The 12,586-nt window shown below is 40.4% G+C and overlaps 1 non-coding gene and 1 pseudogene across 1 annotated transcript; both read right to left on the bottom strand.

Annotated features, from left to right (window-relative positions):
* Positions 1–4,464: 4,464 nt before the first annotated feature.
* LOC114621213 lies at positions 4,465–4,858 on the bottom strand (annotated as a pseudogene).
* A 2,633-nt stretch (positions 4,859–7,491) lies between these two features.
* Positions 7,492–7,623, bottom strand: LOC114621269. Its single transcript, XR_003711406.1, has one exon. It is a non-coding gene; the product is annotated as a small nucleolar RNA SNORA17 (small nucleolar RNA).
* Positions 7,624–12,586: the final 4,963 nt, after the last annotated feature.

Raw genomic sequence — 12,586 nt, forward strand, 5'->3', positions numbered from 1 at the left:
TCCTCTCCCGCAACCCCCAAAATCCAAACCAGGCCTCACCGCTCTGCGAGCTTGTGCCCAGAAAAGGTATAAGCCGAACATACCTGTTAGAAGAACAGTCCACCAACCAAGGGCGACAGAGACAGACTACCAGTTGCCTCTCACCGTGGACAGCACTAGAAGACAAAGCCCGAGAAAAGGATGTTCGAAGGCCAAATCTCTTTGAAACTCTCGCGAGTTTTGCTCTTGGACTGTTCCAACTTTCAGGACTGGCAGGGGTGGGGTGAGAGGATGTGGGGTATAGGGACTGGCATCTGATTACTGGAAGAAACAAGAAACAACTATTTGTTGGTAGGATGGAAACCCATTGAAGACAGAAAGAAACAGAAAAAAAAAACTCTTAAAAAAAAACCCCAACAATCTAAGCAAGTTTCGAAAGTCAAACCCTCAAGTATAATGGTTTGTCCCATGCCCATAACCCCATTTGTATGGACGGAATGTTCCAGAACTCAAACGCCAACCACGCAGGGTTTTCTGGTACTACCCCAGGAAGAGTGCGTAGTCTCTTGGTAACACCATCTGCCATAGTCCACCGTAATAATCTGTGGCCATTTCTTTACCCCGAACAAAGCACCTCCAACTTCCACATGCCCACCGCAGTCTCAAGCACCCTCTCCACGTGGCAGTTTGTAATCCGGTCCTACTCCGGCTTCAGAAGTACTCATATGTCTGTTAAAATGGAGGCTGGAGAGAGGGCTCCGCAGTTAAGAACACTGGCTGTTCTCGCAGAGGTCCCGAGTTCATCAATTCCTAGTACTCATCTGGCGGTTTACAACCATCGAACTATATAGCCCTGTGCGATCCTGTGTCCCCTTCTGGTATACAGATGTACATGCAGACAGAATACCCGTAAACATAGATCGATCAGAAAAATGAGGTAGCAGAGTATAAATGCCATACATTTGTTATTTTGGGGAGGTGGGTTCAAAGGGGTGTTTAGGGGAAAGTAAATTAAACCTTTTCTCTCTGCTTTCATTTGTTATAAAGAAAGTAGATATATATGTATTATTAAAAACCTCTAACATTAGCCAGGCACAGTGGTGCACACCTTTAATTCTAGCACTCCGGAGGCAAAGGCAGGTGGGTCTCTGAGTTCGAGGCTAGCCTGGCTTACAGAAGGGGTCTAGCACAGCTGGATCTATGTAGAGAAATCCTGTCTTTTTTTTTTTTCTTGTTTTTCTGTTTTAAGAAGCATAGACCGGGGAATTCACAGTGAATATAAGTTTACTCATCTGACATTTCTGGAATCTGTAAAGCCAAAGAACAAGGCTCTATTATCTGATGAGGAATTTTAAAAATTCACTTTACCTCCTGATCACTGCCTCCCCTCCAGATCATCCCCTCCCACAATCACTCCCCCCTCCCTTTCTCCTCTGCAAGAGTGGAGCCCCCTGGGTAACCCTGCCCCGGTACATCAAGTCTCTGTGAGGCTAGGCATTTCTTCTCCCGCTAAGGCCAGACAAGGCAACCCTGCTAGAGGAACATATCCCACAGGCAGGCAACAGCTTTTGAGATAGCCAGCCCCTGCTCCAGTTGTTCACGGCCCACATGAAGACCAAGCTGCACATCTGCTACATTGGAGTGGAGGGGCTAGGTCCAGCCCATTGGTCTTCCTGTGCAGTGAGGAACCCTGTCTTAACAACAATAAAGAGAAATCTGGAATATCGTATGACAATTTAACAGTAATTTTCTTTGAGCAATGGGAATATCAGGTGGTTTGTGTGTGTGTGTGTGTGTGTGTATGTATGTATGTATGTATGTATGTATGTATGTGAGAGAGAGAGAGAGAGAGAGAGAGAGAGAGAGAGAGAGAGAGAGAGAGAGAGAGAGAGAGATCGTACTATGAAGCCCTGGCTGGCCTAAAATTCTCTATATAGACCAAAATTCTCTATATAGACCAGGATGGCCTCAAATTCAGAGATCATTCTGCCTCTGCCTCTGAAATGCTAGGTTAAATGTATGCACTACCAAGCCTGGCTAGAGCATTTTCTAAAAGAGATTTTTGTTGTTATAAAAATGTTTAGAGGCTGGAGATGTGGATCAGTGGCAACAGCAATTGCCACACAGGTGGAGGACCAGAGTTTTGAATCCGTGGAACCTACAAAATCCAGATATGGTGGGTGGCATCTGTGATCCCAGTACACCCGAGGGTAGAAGGAAGGCAGAGACAGGTGACTCAGAAGTCTGACTTTGTCAGTAGCAAAACAAAAGGTGCTGTCTCAAGATGTACATGAGGAGGGGTATCGGAGGTTACACGCTAACCTACAGACACACACAGCCATGCCCACAGGCGCACATACGCAGAAATTATTTTAAGTTGATGAGCAAATATATTATACTTCCCCAAATAGAAGAAAAGATAATTTTCCTGATAGTATCAGATAATTATAAATATTCTCTTTTAAAAATTATTATCAACACATATTCATTATGCCAAAGGATGGGATTTTTATTATGACATTTTCCTGTGTATATTTTGTACTTTGCTCATCCTCTCTTGCCCCTCTTACTGGCTCACTTCATCTCCTCAGATAGTATAGTACCCCTTCTACTTTGTTATATATATATATATATATATATATATATATATATATATATATAATTTTACATACGACAAAACTTTAACATTGGTCTTTCTTTTTTGTTTGTTTGTTTTTTTGTTCTCTGTGTAGCCTGGGTGTCCTGGAATTCACTCTGTACACCAGGCTGGCCTCGAACTCAGAAATCCGCCTGCCTCTGCCTTCAAGTGCTGGGATTAAAGGCATCTGCCACCACTGGCCAGCAACATTGGTCTTTCTAACTATGGCTTATTTCATCAACAATATGACCTCCAGTTTTATCTATTTTCTTAAAATTGACTAGATTCTTTTCCCATTTTTAATGAAATCTTTGTGTATGGTAGATGTGTATGCATGTGTGTTTGTAAGAATTCTTGCCTGTGCAGTCTTTGGAAGCCAGACACTGACATTGAGATACCTTTTGCAATCCTTTCTCTACCTTATTTTAATTACATTTATTTATTTATTTATACACATGAGTTACAGTACATGTGTAGAAAGAAGTCAGAGTACAACTTTCAGGAGTGAGTTTCTTCTACCATGTAGATCCTAGGTATAAAACTCAGGTAAGACTTGAAAGCAAATGCCTTTTACCCACAGTTCTGTTTTCACATCCCTACCTTTTTAATTTTTTTGTTTTGTTGTTGTTGTTTTGTTTTTGATATAATCTCTTATTGAACCTAGAACTGGAGGTTTGGTATACATTGGCTGGCCAGAGAGCTCCTGGGTATTGCCTGTTTTGAGCCCTCAACACTGGAATTATGGAGGCATGGGGCTACCGTTGGCTTTTTCCGTGGGTACTAGAGATTAAAATTCAAGTCCTAATGCTTCTATAGCAAGTACTTAATCCACTGAGCCGTCTCCTCAGCTCACAGTTTTATTTTTTTAATGGATGAATAAAACTTCATTATATATATATATATATATATATATATATATATATATATCTCCTATATATAAATGTATTTATATGTGAGATATATATCTCTCCTTAGGCCTTTTTTGTTGGTGGACATCTAGGCTAACTCCAAGACTTAGCGATAGTAAACAGTGCCTTAATAAATAGGAATGCGCAGGTATCTCTGTTGTATACTAACTTCAGTATCAGACATAATAGAAGATATTTCTGTTTTTAGTGTTTTAAGGAACCTCTATACTACTTTCTATAGTTGCTTGCACTAAGGTTGTAAGTGTTTGTTACTGTCTCCACATTCTCTAGTATCTCAGTGTAGCTCTGATTCTCATTTTGCTGATGGCTAAGGGTGTTGAAAGTTTTTCCTCGGATCTATTTGTAAGTTTTTCTTTAAGAACTTACTTGTTGACCAGATGCCATTTTTGGTGTTTGACAGTCTGAGATTTTTATATATTATATGTAGTAACTATAGTCAGACATATAAATGTCCAATCTTTTTCTGCTTTTCTTTACTGTGTTGTCTCATTTGTCCTGTATATGCTTTCTCATTTCTTGCAATGCTATTTTTTCTGTCCATTCTCTTGTATCCAGGACTATTGGAATGCTCTTCAGACAGTCCTTGCAGATGTGTATAATGAAGTATTTCTCCTGTTTTCTTTTAGAAGGTTCAAGGTTTTGAAGTCTTTTTTTTTTCCATTTGCTAATGGTATTTATTGCTTTTCCTTGAGAGCTTTGTGAATTTACAAAAAAAAAAAAAAAGTGGACCAAAATTTACAGGCCCTTAGTTTGTGCTGAGAAGTCAAGACATGAGGCCCTGTGCTGCCTGGCCACTAGCAGAGGCTGTACACTGTGTTTACCAGGTGCTCCTTTAACACACTGCCCTGATGCATATCAGTCAAATCACTGGAATGGTACAGAGGTTTGGTTTTGTTTTTTGCTTGGGGTGCTTTCTTGCTATAAAACTGAAGATTTCAGTTCATTTCTGAAAAATAAATTGGTCAATAAATTCAATTTTTTTCTTGCTTCTAGTTTACACAAAGCTTCATATTCAACCCAATACCTTTCTAGCTGCATCTTCTTTTCTGCTACCAGCGCGGGCAGTTGCTGCTGTTGGGCTTCTCTCTGTTTCGATATGGATGTCAGCAAGTTCCGAGCACCAGTGGCTTCATCTTCTCGTTCTCTGCTTCTTTGGCAAGCTGATCAACAAGCTCAATTAGGCCACTAACAACTTTCTGAAACCGGCCAATTTTGTCCACAAAATCCTTGCACTCTTCCTTGGGTCTAACACCCAAAGCTTGTTCAGGTCATCAAAATTCAGCCCTGCCTTGCCGAAGATGTCCTTGCCCATAGCTGTTTCCCTTCCAGGCTCCCTAGAGAAGTTCTGCTTTGAAGAGATGATAGAGGCAATCAAGAGGTCTGTCATAGGAGCAAGGGTCAGAAAAGAATAAAGTCCAGTTGCTTGTCACAGGCATCGTTCATTCAACATACATTTCTTGAGTGCCTACTACATGCCGACACTGCTAGATGCTGAGGTGTAAAGATGAATGCAACATGGTGCCTGCCCTGGAGCATCACAATTTTGCTGCCAAGCTGTCTCCACAGCGCGCTACAGCCCAGACGACTGTGGGTAGAAACTTCTCTCCCGTAACTGCAACTGGCTGCTGCCATAGATACAAGACCTATAAACTACATGTCACTCCCAAGACCAGAAGCACTAGCACCCGCCCACCCCGCGGTGCTTGCTGGGAAATCGGTTTTGAAGTCTTAAATTCAGGTCTCAATCCAGTTTTGAATCCATTTTCATGCAGGATAAGAGATAACCGATTTTGTTTTCACTTTGCGATATGCAGACATCCAGATTTTCCAGTACCATTTGTTGAATAGGCTGTCTTTTCTTCATTATATGTTTTGGAGATATTTGAAAACCAGGTGACTATGTGCATTTACATCATGTCTTATTTTGTTTATTCCACTGTTCTATACGCTTGTTTTTGTGCCAGCAACATTCTGGTTTTGAAAGTATGGCTCGGCATTATCATTGGAAATCTGGTACTATGATTCCTCTGGCTTTGCTATTTCTGCTGAGAATTGTTTTGTCGATCTGGGATCTTTTGTGCTGCCATAATAAGCTTTACCATTGTGTTTTCTGTTTCTCTGAGAAAGACGACTGGAATTTTAATGGAGCTTACATTGACTTTGTAGGTCACTTTTGGTAATTAAACATTTTCATAGTATTAATTCTGCAAGTCAATGTTCATTTCTTCTAATATCTCCTTCGATTCCTTCAGCTTTTTAAAAGCCGTTTTAAAAAACACCTTGGTTACCTTTGTTCCTAGCTAGACACCCTTCCTCCTTTTTGGATGTTGTGAATTGAATTGTTTTCTTGATTTCTTTCTCAGTATGTTCATTATTATCCAGAAACTAATTTTCATATTTCGCTTTTTTATATAATTTTATTTGACTGTAATTGATTAGCAGGTCTAATATATATATATATATTAACACATCCCAATCCCACTCACTTCTCCTCCCCTCTTACGCACACTCCACACTTGCAACTCACCGCCCCCCCATCAGAAAAAAAAATCTCACTGTAGAAACTGTAGTGTGTCACTGTGAATCCCACAATATACCCTTTTGTCTACACTTCTTTGCTTGCAAATGTTCATTGCAGTGACTCCTTGGTCTGGTTAGAGGCCTCTGGCTTGTGCTACTCTGTCAATCAATATTGGAATCTCAGTGAGTCTTTTGGGTATCCTGTTGTTGCCCTGTGTTACAGAGATCTTGTAGTTTTGGATCTATAAGACCAGCCCCTTTATGCACTCCAGCAGTTCATCAATGGGGTAGATGTTGGGATGGGCCAATTCAAAGCCATGGGTCTGGGCCTGAGAGGTACCTGAGCTGGTCAGCCCATTGGCTTTCCCACTGTCACATCACTGGGGACAGTCTACTGGCATTCCACACAACCAGGGCCAGCTCTACCCTGCTGCCCAGGTGAAGTTAAAGGCCCACTCTCCTGAGTGCAACAGTTGGTGAGGCACAGGGCCAGCTCTCCTGTGCTTATTACCCCAGGGCTAGCTTTCTCACCTGCTATAGGTGACAAGGAATAAGGGCTGGGAGTCATCTCTCCTTTGCCCATGTCACTAGTCACTACAAAGTAGACAGGTTGTGGGGCTAGCTCTCTTGTGCTCATGCCCTTGGGACCCAGCCAACCTGTGACCCCACTACCAGGGTTAGCTCTACTATGGTACCCAGGTGAGGTGCAAGACCCACTCTCCAGAGTGCCGAAGCTGGTTAGGGGCCAGGGCAGCTCTCCTGCTCTTATGACCCCAGGGCCACGTCTCTTACCTGCTACAAGTGGTGAGGAGAAAGGAGGTTATCTCTCCTAAATCCATGCCACCACACAGGAGATCAGTGGCAGGGCCAGCTCTCCCATGCTCTTTTACTTGGGGACCAGTTCACCTACAACTCCCTCAAAATGCAAGACACACTCGTCTCAGTACTGTAGTCAGTTAGGGATGGATCGAGCTCTCTTGCTTTCATGCCCCCAGGGACAGCTCTTCCAGTATGTCCAGATGAGGGGTAGGGCCAGTTCTGCACACCCCTCAGACATCAACATGTCCCTGGGTGGCAGCCCAGACCAGAAACATATGGTCCCTGTTGGCATCACCAACTACCCACATCAGGCTGTTCCTCACTACCGTCGAGTCTCCAGTTCTGCCTCTCTTCATTGTGCCCACATCCTTCTGCTTCTCTTTCCCTTCCATCTCTCCACCACTTACTTGTTCCTCTTAGTGGCACCCATGGTCACTGAATGTTCGGGGTCATCTCAGAAGTGGTCTTGGGAGTGCTATGCACATTATGGCACTGGGTCTGCCTGCCCATGTCTGCACAGTGCCTGACTGGTCAGATTAGGCTAGCTCCCTGTCCAGGCCCCCTGGTGCTGGTCTGGCTGTCATCCCAGGCTTCCTTTTCTCAGGGAATGTTAGGCTAATAATCATTCAGATGCTTATAGGTCAGAACACTGAGCACAGACATCACCTCTGTCCTCTCTGCCACCTACTGATGCACATGTGACACAGCAGCCACACCTGCAGTGTCTCTAGGCGCAATATTTTTTAATATCCATGAATATAAACGTTATTTTTCTTGTTGTTGTAACAAAAGCAACTTAAGAATGGTTTACTTTGGCTTATGATTCAAATGTACAGTCCATCGTGGTAAAAAGAAATACATTATGGTGACCAGAGAGTGAGACAGCCAGCAAGAAAACAAATAGATGAAAGTGGATGTTTAGCTGACTTTCCCCTGAGGATCCCAGTACAAGGAATAATGGCACACACAATAGGATCTATCTCCCTACCTTGATTAACCCAACCTAGAAATTCCTTCAGAGACATATGCAGAAATTTGTTTCCTATGTAGTTGTGGGTCCTGTCAATTATCTATCCCAATAGACTTTTAAGTATGGATCCTATTACTTGGAACTAAGAATAATTTGACTTCTTCCTTTTCTATTTGCATCCCCTTTATTTCTTTCTTTTGTCTAAATTCTCTGGATAGCAATTCAAGCTGTAAATGTATAACAGTTGAGAAAATAGACACCATTGTCTCTTTCTTGATATTGAAGGAACTGCTTTCCCATTTTTCCCTTTCTTAGCCTAACATTATAGTATGTTGGGATATTTTTCTTTTATTCCTAATTTCTCAGGGTCTGTATCAAGTTTGCCAAAAGAGCCTTTTAAATAATATGTTAAAATAATCATTCTATATGATCATAATATGATTTCTGTTTGTATAGTAGCTGGACCTTACAGTGGGGATAACACAGTCTTTCTAATTTCTTTATTTAAAGTACTCATAATTACAAACTCCCCTCTTACAGCTTCTTCTTTTGTATTCTAAAAATTCTAATTGTATTTTCAGTGATCATTCCAGAATATTACTTAGTATGCATACATTTTTATATTTTCTATGTTTCTCTTGCTGTTGAGTTTAAGTTTCATTCCATTATGATCTGATAAATGAAAGAAATAATTTTTGTATTACCTTTGTGGCCTATTTTGTATTCATTTTAGAGAATGTCCCATTTGCTGCTAAGAAGCATGTCAAAGCTGTTGGTAGAATATATCTTGGTTAAGTCTCGTCTGTGGTGCAGTGTAACTCTGGGGTTTACCTGTGAATTTTTTTTGTCTTGAGTGGTCTATCTGTTAATGATATTGGTCTATTAATGATAATGGGTATTGAAATCACCCACTATTATTGTACCTGGACAGGTTTTTCCTTCTATAGTGTTTTATAAAATTGAATGTACCCCTCATTATAATATTTAATGATTGTATTTGTCTTGTCTCAGTTTTGCTTAAAGACTACTTTGCTAGAACTATAGTTACCCCTGCTGGTTTTTAGCTTCAACTTGCTACATTTATACACGCATTTCCATTCTTTTGCTTTAACCTTTCCTTACCATTGAGTTGTGTTTCTTATAGACAATAAACACCTGGGTTTTGATTTTTAAATTTATACAAATAGTTTGTGATTTCTTTCTCTTATTTTTTTTTTTTTTTGAGACAGGTTTTCTCTGTATAGTCCTGGCTGTCCTGGAACTCACTCTGTAGAACAGGCTGGCCTCGAACTCAGAAATCCGCCTGCCTCTGCCTCCCAAGTGCTGGGATTAAAGGCATGCACCACCACCACCCGGAGGGTTTGTGATTTCTATCTGAAGAATTAAGACATTTACATTTAGGATTATCTTTGAGAGATATGTGCTGATTCCTTCTTTTACATTACTTGCTTTTGTTTAATTAAACTTTTAATTACATTTTAAGTTAAATTTTAATTTATAAATTTCACATGTCTGGGTGTTTTACGTACATGTATGTCTTGTGCAGAATGTACCTGCCATGCTGGCAGAGGCCAGAGAAAGATCTTATATTCTCCAAAACTGGTATTACAGCTGGTTGGTTGCCACCATGTGGGTGCTGGGAATCAAACATGTGTCCCCTGGCATAGCAGAGTGCTCTTAAACTCTATGTCATCTTTCCAGCCCAGCCCCTGTTACTCTTTCTTGAATTGTTGCTGTGGTTTACTGATGATGTTATTCACAGTGGGTTTGTTTTTTGGGGGTGTGTGGTGGGGGTGGGGCATACTGAGTATTTCATTTCCAGTAGCTTTTTCTTTTTCTAAATTTCAATTTCCTTGATGAATTTCCTGGCCAGTTCATGAACTGATTTTCCTTACTTCATTTATCCCTTTGCTTGAACCATTTTTTAATTCATTGATCATTTTTTATGATGAGGCTTTTAAATGTTTTGCTGACATTCCAACCTTTTCAGTATATTTGGATTCAGTAGTTGAGAAGTTGTAATCCTTTGAAGGAATCATGTTGCTTTGTTGTTTCAGGGTATTTGTGTTTCTGAGTTGGGATTTGCACAGGTGTTAGCACTGGTATCTCTTCTGGTTTTATTCAGGGATCTTTTTAACGAGCACGGTTTTCTTGAAGCTCCATTTCCAGGACCAGTTGCAGAGGAGAAAACAAATGAATATAAGTACAACAATATATTTGAATAACAATCCAGATATAGAAATACAATTAAAATTAATTAAAACCAACTGCTGTACCACTATATACAAAGAAATGGTAAAAAAAATGTAATTGTAAGTGTCTTAGTTATGGTACTGTTGCTGTAAAGAGACAGCATGACCAAGGCAACTCTTAAAAAAAATAAGAAGGCATTTAATGAGGTACTTGCTTACCATTTCAGAGGATTAGTCCGTTTTCATCATATCAGGAAGCAGCCAGGCATGCCCCTGGGAGAATAGCTGAGAATTTTACATCCTGGTCCACAGGCAGCAGGCAAAGAGAGACACTGGACCTGGTGTGGACTTTTTAAATCTCAAAGCCCACTCCTAGTGACACACCTCCTCCAAGGACACGCCTCCTCATTCTTCTCAGAACTAAGCATGTGAGAATATGAGCCAATAGGAGGCAGTTTCACGCAAACCACCTTAGTCAGTTATAAAGCTAGAAAGTAAATAAGGCAAAAGTAATAATGGTGATAAGTAAATTAAATAAGGAAGCCGGAAAGGAAGGAATGAAGAAAGGTTAAATAAAAGAAAGGAAATAGAAAACCAAAGAATGTGAGGCAAAGGAAGGGAGAAAATATATGAATAAAATGTGATGAAGGGAATAACAAGAATAAAAATAAAAACCTTAAGCCAAGTGTCTTAGGGGTTGCTGCCATGAAACACTATGACCTAAGGCAATTTGCTGAGGGAAAGATTTCAGGAACTCACACAGGCAGGAGCTGATGCAGAGGCCATGGAGGAGTGCTGCTTACTGGCTTGCTTCCCCTGGCTTGCTCATTTTGTCTTCTTATAGAACCCAGGATGATCAGCCCAGGGATGGCACCACCCATGATGGGCAGGGCCCTCCCTATCAATCTCTAATTGAGGAAATGCCTTATAGCTGGATCTTATGGAGACATTTTCTCATTTGAGGTCCTCTCTTTTTGGCATAAAACTACCTAGCACAAATATCATGGACCTTAATGTCAGTTACATTTGGATTCAGAATTGTGTCTTGTTTTGCTATGTATTTAGCCTAATGGTGTGAGCCTTCCATTTCCTTTTCTGCTGACAGAAAAATAATAAGCTAGACCTCTGCTCTGTTGTGCAGACTAAAGGAAAATCACGCATTCAGAGCATTTACCACAATTAGCAGAAATAAATGTGTGTTATTTTCATGAAATAAAAATTTCCTTGTGAACCATGTTACATAGGAACATTTTAAAAGACTGTCACTGTTATTGTTCCCTCATGTGATTCTGTGAGTGCATCTTGATCACAGAAATAGCATCTATATTGAATTTTATATTAAAAATCATTGCATAACGGTAACTAACAATTGCAATTTAATTGAGCCTTCTGTAACTTGCAGTCTGTATCTTTTAAACTTTTGCAGAGAGATTGCAAAGCTTGGCTTCTTTGGTTTCACTAAATTCAAGCTCAGTGAGCCACTAATTGATTCCAAGAATGGAAGCTAACACCCCACGGGAAGCAGAAGGGCACCTGTACAAGCTTTAGAGAGAAGAATGACCTCATTGCCTTGTTTGTGTGCCCCAAAACAAATTGGACAAGAATGATATGAATAAAAAATAACAAATTACCCTACAGTCCTTTCCATCAGTGTCTGCAATATGCAGCTTGCTATTTTAATCTTTCACACAGAAGCTTCTTTCCAGAACCTTCCAGGGTACTTTTTCTTGAATTGCAAGTCTCAGATACTGGTTGGTTTCAAATACTGAGAAGAGATCTCTTGACACAAGACAATGAAGGAGGTGGCAGACCAATTTGTCTGTGAAAAAAATGACATTTCAGGAAACAGAATTGTTCTGGTAAAAGGTAATCCCTTATTCCTTATTGATGAGATTAATTCTTTTAATTTGTTTAATAAGTTGTGCGGTGCTTACTACTATGATAGATGCTCAAAAAATAGAGATGCTTAAGCTATAAACTTTGCACTCAAAAATGCATTTAACAGGAAAAATATTATAGAAAAATCATAGATGATAATCCAGTGAGAAAAATACTATAAGAAAAATAGAGAATGTGTTGTAGGAACACAGAAAGTATACACAATTTATCCTAATGTTAAATAAGATATGGAGGATCAAGAAATATGAGGAAGAAATATTTGAGCACCTATGTGAGGAGAAAGAAAATTGAGTACAAGATATGCAGATGAAGAAATGATGGCAGAAAGTGGAGGGACTGTGGGTCCTCACAGGGAGCAGCCTGTGCAAAAGCCAGGGAACAAGAGAAGACAGAAGGTGTATGTTTATAGAGCTGCTGAGACAGCTCGGCAGGTAAAGGTGCTTGCCACACCTGAAAACTTTAGTTTGATCTTGGGGATCTACATGGTAGAAAAAAGAAATGCTTCCCTGCAAGAAGATGTCCTCTCACCTCTACAGAGGTACCATGATACATAAGAACACATGCAAACGTGCAAATGCATAAAAAAGTATAGCCTCTCTCTCTCTCTCTCTCTCTCTCTCTCTCTCTCTCTCTCTCTCTC

This window comes from Grammomys surdaster, unplaced genomic scaffold (genome assembly GCF_004785775.1).
Source record: "Grammomys surdaster isolate TR1022 unplaced genomic scaffold, NIH_TR_1.0 173, whole genome shotgun sequence".
NCBI lineage: Eukaryota > Metazoa > Chordata > Mammalia > Rodentia > Muridae > Grammomys > Grammomys surdaster.